Source organism: Scatophagus argus, chromosome 18, assembly GCF_020382885.2.
Source record: "Scatophagus argus isolate fScaArg1 chromosome 18, fScaArg1.pri, whole genome shotgun sequence".
NCBI classification, from domain to species: Eukaryota; Metazoa; Chordata; class Actinopteri; family Scatophagidae; genus Scatophagus; species Scatophagus argus.
In genome coordinates, this window is record NC_058510.1 from 19661785 (window position 1) to 19674395 (window position 12611).

The 12611-nt window shown below is 44.2% G+C and overlaps 2 long non-coding RNA genes across 2 annotated transcripts; both read left to right on the forward strand.

Annotated features, from left to right (window-relative positions):
- The first annotated feature begins 60 nt into the window (after nt 1-60).
- LOC124049802 lies at nt 61-10338 on the forward strand. The gene is made up of 5 exons (XR_006841468.1): nt 61-149; nt 8762-9620; nt 9722-9811; nt 9911-9962; nt 10081-10338. It is a non-coding gene; the product is annotated as an uncharacterized LOC124049802 (long non-coding RNA).
- Nucleotides 803-5069, forward strand: LOC124049805. Its single transcript, XR_006841472.1, has 2 exons — nt 803-3208; nt 3312-5069. It is a non-coding gene; the product is annotated as an uncharacterized LOC124049805 (long non-coding RNA).
- Nucleotides 10339-12611: the final 2273 nt, after the last annotated feature.

Below are 12611 nucleotides of genomic sequence, written 5' to 3' on the forward strand. Positions count from 1 at the left end.
TGTAATCTCGCGAGATTTGAGGAGCCAATCCGCGATGTCTTCCCAGGTGCTAGGCTGAAGCAACAAGTGCTTAACATGAGGCGAAACACAAGTCGAGACACATGGAAACACGGGGAGACTTCAATGTGCAGTAAATGGATTTAAAATAGGTAAGAAACGGATTATAACTTTATACTTATATTAGTGCATGCTTGTTTGTCAAAAAAATGAAAGGTAAGAAAATAAAGAGTCATTAAGGACAGTTGTTTTGAATAGGCTACCTGTTTAACAACATTTTGAGAGCAATTACAGCAGTTTTGGTCATCTAATGTGAGCATTGCAAAGTCTGCAGCTCAATTGTTTGCATCAGAAAAACATATGGGTGTAAATGAAGTGACAAAATGCCAGAATAAAGACCCAAGGTACCAACATCTCCATGCACCTGGATTGCCAGACATGACACAGATTAGCATTGTGGATTAAAAAAAAATGTTTAACATGCCTTATTCTGTTTTATGCTATATGTTTTATGCTATATTATTAATGGTATAATTAATAATGTTATAATCATGTAGAACTGGTTGTTTGTCTCAGGACTGCACACTCTGAGGGAGATAGAGGTATCATGCATAGTAGGAGAAGGACACCATATCTCAAGTCACTCTGACCGACAGGAGAAGACACTGATACACCACCCCTCCCCTCTTGTGTGAGTGTAAAGGTGTTGAGACTAGCAACCGGTGTTATCTTAAAGTATATATAATGATGTACTTCCTTGAGTGCTTTAGATCCCACTTGGCGTTTGGCTGAAGCAGACTTGTGTTCTGAGGTGGGATCTCCAAAGATCTTTGTTTCTAAAATAAATAACTCTGTTTTAAGGCTATTTCAACGACTCTGTTTTAACTCTCTCACATCAACCTACTCGGGGAAGCAAGTGGGCTTCAACAATTTTGGGGGCTCGTCCGGGTTGTGAGGAGTTTTTTGATCTGACCTAAAACCAAACTGCACACAGAGGACACAGCGCTGTGGTCGACCTAAAACAAAGGTAAAGCAGAAACCTGTTGTAACGAATTCTGCATATTGAATACTCTTAAATAAGAAGGCAATCTGTGTCTGCAAGTGTGAAGTTTCCAAATTCAGAGTCTGTTGAAAATTCAGAGGATAAAAAAATAAAAAAATAAAGTGTGAATGAGTGAAAAACAAAGTAAGGAACTGGAACAAAAAAAGAAAAGAATAAAGAGGTTAAAAGATCAATTGTAGATCTTGTCCTTGGTCGTGGCGGACCCCACCGTCCTCTGACGAGGGGACGGAGCCAAGGAGGCAGCTGGGTCAGAGTCCCGGGGAGGTGAGGACCCCCGAATTCTGAGTTAGAAGAGCGGTGTCTCTTCAAATATTGGGTTAGAGTCCCTAGGAGCGGCGTCTCCTTAAAAGCTGAAAGGATAAAAGTTCCAGAGTTGGTGAGTATTGAATAAATGTGATATTGTGTGTATGTGTGACATGTCTGGGTAATTGGGGATAAAATAGATAAATAATAGAATTCAGCGGTGTCTTAAGTGCAGAGCATTACAACAGTGTCGTGACAAAACTGTTCAAAACAGACAGCGGAAACCTCACGGTGCCAACGGAAGTGGCCGGTTTTTGTCACAAGGGTCAGTTGCTCGGGTGAACTCCATACAAACTGACTGGCTGTTTTGCTCTGCTCACTGAATAAGACTTGTGGTTTGGGTGGACCCCATACACACCGGCTGACTGCTGAATTTAGATTTTAATAAACTATTGGTTAATTAATTACTTAATTAATTAATAGATTGGTATAACATTTTTAAGGATGGAGGGTGAGTTTAATAAGGAGTTAGATGACGGAGGTTGTGGATCTGAGGGTCGGTGGAAACCTCTGTCAGCACAACTGGAAAATATAATACTGGCAGGGACAGGGGTTACTGAAGAGAAAGAAAAGGAGAAGAAAATGGAGGGGGTAAAAAAGAAGGTAGAAAAATGAATAAAGGAGACAGGGAAAGAGTTAAAGGACAGAGTGTCCTTGGGAAAATGTTATGGGAAAAGGTAGCAGAGTCGAAGGCTAAAAAATAGAAGCCAGGAGGCAGGAAGAAGCAGCAAGTTTATTGAAAAAAAAAGGAAAATGGAGGAAGGAAGGGAAAGCATATGAGGAGGAGAGGAGAGAATGGTCCGAGTTGGCGGTCTGGTGGCAGGGTGCCGATCATCAAAGAGAAGAAAGAAGAGCGGAAAAGCGAGAAGAAGGAGGCCAACACACCGGTCCGACCCCCACCCTACGCTCCTCCACTGCATCATGTGAGTCCCCTCAGGAAAGGTACCCAACAGTGAAAATAGAGAAAGGACAACTTTTCGTAAGTATACCATACCCAACACCCACCGCCTCTGCAGCCAAATGAGTGTTAGATAACGCCTCAGTCTCAACACAGTCACTAGAACAGACAGATAACGAATCAGCAGTGTCAGAATATTGCGCACTGCCAAGACAAGGCCATCGATAGAATAGTACACACCGTACACACACTCCTACCAGGCGAGGATGAAGCGCCCCATGAGCAGCATAAACACCCTATGACCTTGAAATAACACACACACTCAACTACGATAATTTTCCCCTTAATCACCACCAGCTAGGGAGTCAAATACAAATCATTTGGACTAGGTGATGTGCAAGCAACAGTTGATAAAATGCCCCAGTGGCAGAAGGCGGAGGATTGTGGTTAAACAAACTAGATAGTCTCACTGCAGGACAGACTCTGGCGCTTGGAGACTTTAGAGCGGTGGCAGCCAGATGCATGACAGGAGCAGACCTGAGGGAGATTTAGGAGGAGGCTAATACGAGACGCTCTACTGATAACACACCATTTACTAGGGTAAGCACTGACATAGGCAAAGCAATGAGAGAGAAGTATCCATTGCCCGACGCTGCAATGGTTCCAAAATTACAGTGGGCGCCTGAACAGCACCCATGCGAGTTCCTAGATAAATGTAAGGACACGTGGCTCAAACACACAGGTGTCCACCCAGGGCCAAAAGGGGTACAAAGGGAATGGTACAGACAGGCGGTGTTAGAGGGTGTTCCAGAGGAAGTTAGAGAAAAAAAACATTTAGTGCATCACCTCACTTGAGCATAAGACGAACAGCAAAAGGAGCGGGACACTATTAAAGAGCTTCAGGGTCAATTACTGAAGCTACAACTGAACGAGGCCTGACAAAGAAGGTAAATGACAAAAAGAGAATAGAAAAAAGTGAAGCTGTGAAGGTAATGGTCACTGCTGAGAATAATGATACTCCTGATTTGTTTCCTGTTCCCTCTTGGATAGAAAAAAGCTGCCCGAGATACCCACCATACGGCAGAGGAGGAGGCTCCGGGGGCTGACCACAGTGGGGAGGAGAATGGACGAGAGGACGTGGGGGAAGGGGCGGACCGCCAAAGGGACAGCCGGGAGGAAACGTGTGCTACTACTGCAACCAAACAAGACACTGGGTGAAAGACTGTTCCAGTATACCGCAAAGAGGCCGAGGTCGAGGCGATCCACCACGCCCAGACCTGACGCAGGCACTCAATCACCAAGCAGCACCTACAGTATCCAGTATCCCATGGTGAACTGGGATGACTGGGAGGAGTGGGGAACACACCACAGAGAGACCACGACAGCAGACCCAGTGCTGTCTATAAAGTCAATCTATTGGGGAGAGATCTCCTAATCAAACTGGGGGCGTCCACACTGTGTAGCCTGGACAGACTCATAGTGACATTGCCAGCTGAGAACCACAGGGCAATACCTCCTCCAGTCTGTGGAAGAGCAGTATGCGGACATCTACTGGGCTCTGTTGCAACCTGAAACGCCTGAGCACAACGGCATCCTCTCGGCCTACCTGCAGTGGAAACCCTGGATCTCACTGCTCGAGCCCTACATCTCTCCTCCTGACCCAGCCCACGTGACCCTCTTCTATGACAGACTGCAAACTGAGTGGTATCAAGACGGGTTCCAAGAACAGCTACAAGATAAAAGTTGGCGAATACACTCCACCAACATATATGTGGCTCCAGAGGGAGTTGTAGCAGCGGTCATGCTCACAGAAGTTCAACTAGATTGGTATATGGTGTCAGAAGAGGCGGTTCCTCACGTCTCACTAGCATTACATCCTAAACATCAGGCAAAAGAACTGGGAGGTGTGGCTAAACACACTCTGGCTCAGACTGATTGGACACTCACACAAATCCCTCATCTTCACTACTAAGCTAGGACATATCACATTGATTGACATGCGACATGGCTAACCCTCACACTCCGCATGGAACACCCCTATCCTGCCAGTAGAAAAGAAAGGGACAGGTAAATACAGAATGGCGCAAGACCTCAGAGCCATTAATAACATCCTTTCTACTACTACGGTGCCTGTGCCTAATCCATATGTGGCTCTGACTAATCTGGATTCATCTCATTCATGGTTTACATGCATTGATCTGGCTAATGCATTCTTTTGTCTCCCATTAGCAGAAGAGTGCTGTGACATTTTTTTCATTTACCTACAAGGGTCGACAGCTGGGGTACACCAGGCTACCACAAGGGTTCACACTGTCACCAGGGCTGTTCAAACAGGTCCTCATATAGGCTTTAAGTGACTGCATTCTGCCAGACAACACCACACTCATTCAGTATGTAGATGGTCTCTTCCTGGCGGCGCCCACAGCTACTGTCTGTCTTACAGCAACCAGCTCTGTCCTGCAACACTTAGCCAGAAAAGGGTTTAAGGTAAGTAAAGCCAAATTACAGATATCTAGGAAACAGGTTTTATTCCTAGGCAGAGTGATCTTCCAGAATTGGCTACTGCCACTGAATTGGCCTTACCAGACTACACGTTGCCATTCTGCCTTGATGTTTCTGAAACAGAAGCAGTTGTTAATGGCATTCTGTTCCAGAAAAAAGGGGGAGAAAAAACAGTGCTAATGTACATAACTGCAATAAACAAATCCATCAAACACGAGGCAGAAATGAGGGAACAATGCAGCAGATCATGCAGCAAAGATGGCGGTTGGGTATCAGGTTAAACGAGAACTAATGTGTTCAGAAGAAGAGATGGAACTGAACCAGAACTAATTGACATTATAAGATTGCAAAAGGGGGTCTCACCACAGGAGAAAACGCTCTGGAAAGCCAGAGGAGCTACGGAGGTGGGAGGACTGTGGAGGAGTCCGGATGGACGTCTTATTCTACCCCAGGCATGAGAAAAACAGCGCTAGAGGAGGCACATGGAGTAGGACACGTGGGAGCGGCACAGATGCTGAGAAACCTGGAGAACTAGTGGCATCCTCACTTGAAAGATATGGTAAAACACTGGGTAAGAACATGTGAACTTTGCACCAAGTACAATGCCAGACCGACCATCAAAACTCGAACCGGGTAAGTATCCTCTCGAAGTATGACCAGGGAAAGAAATTATCATAGATTACACAGATATGATAACCGCAGTAAGAGGGTACAGATATGTTGATGTGTGTGGATGTGTATACAGAGTGGCCGGAGGCGTGGCCAACAAAAAGGGAGGATAACAAGTCAGTGATTAAGTTTCTGATTAATCACTACATTCCTCGACATGGGTTCCCAGAGAAAATTCGATCAGACAATGGGACTCACTTCAAAAATCAAGACCTCCAGCAGGTGGAGGCGATGCTAGGGCTGAAACATTCATTTGGCACTGTTTACCACCCGCAATCACAGGGCAAGGTTGAAAGAATGAATCAAACAGTTAAGCACAAATTGGCAAAAATATGTGCACTACCCCTGGTACTCATGTCCATTCAAAGCTCCATTAACCGGAGCACAGGGTTCTCTCCTCATGAGCTACAAACAGGGAGAGCTTTTCCAGGTCCCATGACAAAATTGATTGGGATTGGTGAAGACAAACAAAACCTGACCACAAGAGCATATTTTAAAGAACTGCAGGCTTTCGGTTCAGCTTTTGCCAAACAGGTCACGGACCGACACGAGGGGGCGCACGAGGCTTCGTCACCAGAGGTGAATTGGGTCCTGTTGCGGGTAATCAAAAGCAAGTGGTCGGAACCAAGGTGGACTGGACCGTTTCAGGTGGTGAAGAGAACTTCGCATGCAGTCCGACTGAAGGGTAAAGGAGACACCTGGTACCACTGGAGCCAGTGTGCAGCAGCGGAGGAACCGCAGCGGTCCCTCTTCGAGGTCCACCAGGACCTCCAGGCAGCAAACACTGACCCAACTGGGTTGGGCGTGAGTCACACACACAAAGGGGCAGAATAATCCCCGTGTGCTGACTAGGTGACAGGGCAGTCTACCCCTGGCACTGAAGAACAGAAGAGAAGACGTCACGGGAGGAGGTGAAATAGCGCTCCTCTCCTGCATGTGGCGTGCCAAGCCACCAACCTCCAAAACAGACACCTCTGAAACCCATGAATATAATAATCAGTGAACAAAACAAATTGACCAAGCAGGTGGTATCACTCATACAGAGAACAGAGTTGATTAAAATCTTCTCATTCAGGTATATTACCAACACTTGTGGGTGGCAGATAAACTTTCCAATTGGGCTTTTCTATATTACATATACGTTGGACGAAATCCGAAGGTGAAACGGTAAGATTTGAGAATTTAAGAAGTTAAGATAGCACGCAAAGATGTCCGACTGTCAGTTATCTTTCTTTATTGTCTGTTGGTTTATTGTATGTGTGGCTTTCGCTCTTGCTCTAATAAAACTCTCGCTGTGCGGTCATACCAGACTATAAACGGGATAAGTTGTGCAGCCTCGTGGCTGCTAGAATTGAGTCATAATTCATTTAATATTGTATCTGTGCTATTTTAAGTGTAAACTGTTGCATAATCAACTTCAAACCATTGACAGGGTAAAGAAAAGAGAAGTGATGTATGGTAATGCTAAATGGCTAGCAGGACTCAGCCTGCTGGCCGTGCTGATTGTATCTTTAATATTACTCTTGTGTGAATCCACTGACAACACCACATTTGCTTTAGAGCCACAAACCCACACCTACCCCTGACATCTCATCCAATGACATTGTAGCTATTGATTATACCACACTAAAACCCCTAGACATAATACAAATCTCCACAGGATACAGAGATAGTAACCTCTGGAGGAGTGGATGACAAATATGTTTGGTCAGTGGTTTAATTTTGTCACTTATGGTCTCTATTGCTACTTTTGTGGGAATTTTAGTTACTTGAGGATGTTGTTGTGTACCCTGTATTCGAGCTCTCACTGTTAGATTCATCACAGCCACAGTAGAGAAGGGTAGCGCCCCTGTTCCAAGGCACATGGTGCCGTTGTTGCAAAGATGGACTCTGATGGGGAGGACGAACAGGATAGGGTCATCAGAGAGTTTGAATTTGACATTCGTAAGTGATCTCTTAATAGAGATCAAAAGGGGGAATTGTGGATTAAAAAAAAATGTTTAACATGCCTTATTCTGTTTTATGCTATATGTTTTATGCTATATTATTAATGGTATAATTAATAATGTTATAATCATGTAGAACTAGTTGTTTGTCTCAGTACTGCACACTCTGAGGGAGATAGAGGTATCATGCATAGTAGGAGAAGGACACCATATCTCAAGTCACTCTGACCGACAGGAGAAGACACTGATACACCACCCCTCCCCTCTTGTGTGAGTGTAAAGGTGTTGAGACTAACAACCAGTGTTATCTTAAGGTATATATAATGATGTACTTCCTTGAGTGCTTCAGATCCCACTTGGCGTTTGGCTGAAGCAGACTTGTGTTCTGAGGTGGGATCTCCAAAGATCTTTGTTTCTAAAATAAATAACTCTGTTTTAAGGCTATTTCAACGACTCTGTTTTAACTCTCTCACATCAACCTACTCGGGGAAGCAAGTGGGCTTCAACAGCATGTAAACAGTGGCTAGGGAAGCAGACAGCAAACTGGTTCAGCAACGGATCTAATTGAGTCTATCTGACCCAAAAGGCTGCAGCATATTTCTAAAAAGCTCCATACTCCAGGACGAGAAATATAGTTAAACAAGGCTTTTGAAAAATGGAGAGCCATTACAGAATCATATCCTTACTTTACTTAAATGTCAGGCTTTGGATGCACTGGAGGAAATGCTGGTTTTCTCTCTGCAGTGATTTGGACTGCAGTAACAATTTTAAATGCTAATTGACAGGTTTACATATTGTTTCTTCAATTTTTACTCTTCTTGGACATACCGCGTCAGATGCCTCTGTTAGACTTTACCAGGGTTTTTACCCTAAAGGAGGTTGTCTGGGTCAAATTACTATGGCATAGAGGCATGTCAAACTGGTCCACAGGGGGACGGTGTGGCTGCAGGTTTTTGTGCCAACCAACCAAGAGCACACCGTTTGACCAATCAACTGTCTGAAGATGGAGATCAGTTGCTTAAATGAGTCAAGTCTTGTGTGCTGCTACTTGGTTGGAAAGAAAACCTGCACCCACACCAGCCCTCCTGTGGACCAGTTTGACATGCCTGGCATAGAGAGAATGCCTGAAAATGTGGCCAAGACCCTTGTGGGCCCTTGACTCAAATTTGCTTCTGCATTGAAATCTTGGGAGGACTAGCCGTAATTATTAGTAGTAGAGTTGTAATGGCTTTCTACATTGTTTTCAGGGAGCTCTTTTAGACTTTGACAAGGCTTTTACCCTAAACATTTAAGTACAGAAATAAAGAGGACTATTACAGTAACATATTCAAATATTGTGTTTTTAAAATGCAAATTTATCATTATTTCTGTCAAACCCTACAGATCACACTGATGCTGTTAATCCTTCAAGCCCCAAAACATTCCCATGGCTTTGGTCTTGCTCATCAGTCTGATGTCATCCACCCGTGGATTGAATTTAACTACCCCCTCTTCTGAATACCAAGTAGCACTAGGAGAAGACATCAGCCTCGGATGCCATTTCACCCTTGATCCTGTGGATTTTGGTTCCTTGGAGATTGAGTGGACGGTCGACCGTTCACATGGTCGAGTGGAAAAGGAACACCTCATCTGTTACATTGATGATGTAGTGCACCACTTCTTAGGTTTTGAAGGCAGATTCTACTTTTCCTATCCAGATCCCCAAGATGGAGATGCTTCACTAACCATTACATGTATTAAAATCATTGACAGTGGTATTTGCCATTGTAAAGTAACAAAGGGTAAGGAAATCCAAAGCAGGCAGATTAAGCTGATGGTAATGGAGGAGGTGTCTGTGCCAGTTCATGGTTCCAATGGTGGCACAATGTGGACTTAAAGCTGAGGAACAGGTCTTCATTAGTCACCACCTTCCCTGCAAACTGCAGTTTGTGGACATCTACCGAAACTTCTGCAAGCACTCAAGAAGACAGGAACTATCACAGGAACCTACCGAGATTTTGGAAAGGTACATGACATTGCTGAAACCCCCACGGTTGATTTAAGCCTCACCACGGAATCGCAAAACACTTCATCACAGGATAGGGGAGTATCGATCGGAGTGGCTGCTACCATTACTTTCATTGTCATAATTTCAGCAGGCACAATTTTCTCCTGCCGGAAACAAAAAAGACAGCAGAAGTCTGAAGAAAATGTCTCAGCTGATGAAGCAAAGTGTGCCCGTACACAGCCAGAAAGGACCGCGGTAATGAAGGATTTGATGTAGTAGTAATTACAGTTCTTGTTTTGTAAAATAATTCAATAAATAGAATTATTTAATAGATCAAAATAATTTTTATGTTAAAGATTGTAGACATTGTGGAGAAGACCTGGAATTTGTGGGAGAAAATGGGCATGGAACTTGAAGACATACCCAAAAACCGTATGGACATTAAGGTGAGCGATAAGGCTCATTAAGGTGAAGGTCAGAAGCTTGATTTATTGTTCGTAAAATGTTTACATCAGAAGTGTAAATGTCATTTTTGTCCTTGGCAGGGGGAAGATTCCACAGAAGAGGTACCTTAAACACAGAATGTTGATTTTGAGGGTAAGAACTTGAGCTGAAAAATCACATTTCACTGCAGTATTGAATTTAAGGTATTATAGAGTGAGCCGAATGTTCCATTCAATTAAAAGAGCTCTATTTCTCTTCTCTTGTTTTGTAGATGTACAGGTTATGAGAGCATTACCTCCAGAGGTGACCAGCTTGTGAGCTTTAATTCAGCCCAAAGTAAGGCATCTGTTAGACTGAGAAAGATTTTACCCTAAAGGGTCTTGTACAGACAAGTTTGGTCTCATCACAGTTGTATACTGAGAAAATGGATGGGCCCTTCTGAGCCACAGGACCACTTGGGGCCATCACTGAATTGAAAATGGTTGTAATGTTAATAGAAGAATGTATTACATTACATTCTGACATAATGTATCATGTTGATTTCAACATGTTGATTTTCAACAGCTATCATACAAAGATAGTGGAAAATATTGACTTGTTGGGTGTTTTCCCCTGGATATACTTAGATAGCGGACCAAAGTGTGTATACTGAGATATTAGATGCTGATGCTTCATAAATAGGGATACAGAGATCCAACTCTTGTCAATGTTTCTAATGTTAAGTGAAGTTTGAGTTCACTTTGGTTAAATAAACTTTTCTCGAGTTTTTTGTTTTGTCGAGTTTTTTCTACATTAAGGGCTCTTGAGGCTAGATGTTGGGTTCATGAGGCTTTACGTAGAGAGAAGCTGGTCTTGAGTTTTTTGTTTTGCATTAAATGCTCTTGAGGCTAGATGTTGGGTTCCTGAGGCTTTACGTATTGAGAAGCTGGTCTCGAGTTTTTTAGTTTTGCATTAAAGGCTCTTGAGGCTAGATGTTGGGTTCATTAGGCTTTACGTATTGCGAGGCTGGTCTCGAGTTTTTTGCTTTGTATTAAAGGCTCTTGAGGCTAGATGTTGGATTCATGAGCCATTACGTATTGCGAAGCTGGTCTCGAGTGACTTCTTGAAATTTGGGGGCAAGTTTTGGGAACGTCCTCACGTGGTAGATATAGAAGTCATGTGTCCCGGGGCCACCATATATGTTAGTTTTTGCAAAAGCTACTGCAAATCAGTACACTCACATTTGGCTGAACAGGCCTCGGTCATATACTTGCAAATTCTGCTAGTCATATGTTCCAAAGACTGGCCAATGGCTTGTTCAACTTCGTAGCTCCTAGTCAGTGGGCTTATGGCCATTGCTGTTCCCTGGTCAGGTTTAGCCATAGATGAGGATGTTTAAGAAAGTTTTGGTTACAAAGTAGAACGAGATGACCTGTGTGGGACCCTAAATTGAACCACCATGATCTGGGGCCCCTACACGACCTCTGAAAAGGACAAGCCTTGGGGAAGATGCAAGACGGTTGGGCTTCAGAATGCTGTACGATTGAGTACCTGTGAGTCTTCTGTTAGTGTTCGATGCCACTTGGAGATTGACGGTGTTGGGATCTCTGGCCATGCGCTCTGGAGAACAATAGAGCGGCCTACATGTAACCCATAAAGCCTGAGTTAGAGTGACTAACTGTTAGAGACCCCACTCATGATGTGCAACTAGTCATAAATTCCTGAGTTTAAACTCAGGACCGGCACGGACATTGGCTGCGCGCCAGCCATCTCCACGGGGGTCCAAGGTGACGTCACTCAGGTAATAAAAGGTCACTGCGACCATCAGCCTTGGCTTTTTCCCGTGCGTGCTGTGACAGTGAGAGCTTCTCCAGGCTCTCCAAGTGTCCAAACCGCCAAAAGGGAGCAAAATCAGACGTTTGATTAACATCATCTTAGATCCCGGGTCACAGTTCTGCAACTCGCAGGCCGAGAAACAGACTGCTGTATTTTTTCTGTAACTTTTCCTTTTTTTCCTTCATCCGACGTGGATCGCTGGGCAATCAGCTGATCACACGTTAACGAGCCGCCCGCCGACTTTGTTAAGGACGAAACAAAGTTTGTGAACTTCTTCACCGGTGATTTTCTCCGCTGCCGCCGAGAGATCAACACTCCGCATCATCTGAGATAATGGACCGCCAGCATCCCGCCGAGGACGACGCGGCGAACATTTAAGCAGATCATTATATCAAACTCCGAAAGATCGGAGCAACGCAAAGTAAGAGGCTTATGTCTGGGCAGAGATAGCGTAAAATAGAGTTTGTTTACACATGCTTTGTAACTTTTAAGTGCTGCATTTATTGATTTTGGTTTCCGGTCGGTCATTTCCGCCGTTTCAGCGAGACCGCGCGTCACCAGTTAAAGGACCAATAGCTGAGCAGATAAGCTCCGGTTTACTGACTCCGCTATTGTGTGGTGACACGCGAGTTTCTAAAGAATTAGAGTGGATTATTTTATTGGGTTGTGTTTCTTGTATTTTCATTTCTATCTTTCCTCACACTCTTCTTTCTGAACGGTGAGGCGAAAGTCCGAGCACGCGATCACGAACCGTAACCAAGGGGTACGTGGCGCTCAAAGGCTTCCGCCCATTGTTCTCTTCTGTGACCACATAAGCAACATCACGTTGGTTATCACCATCTTGGCTCTGAATAATACGGCCGGCGTATTCTTCTATAGTCATTTTGGGTTTTGCTGAGTCATCACTTTCGTGTTGACTAGCTGTTTGTTTGCTGAGTCATCCTTTATGTGGTCGTTCATCCTGGTGTGCTGACCCCTCCTCATGTA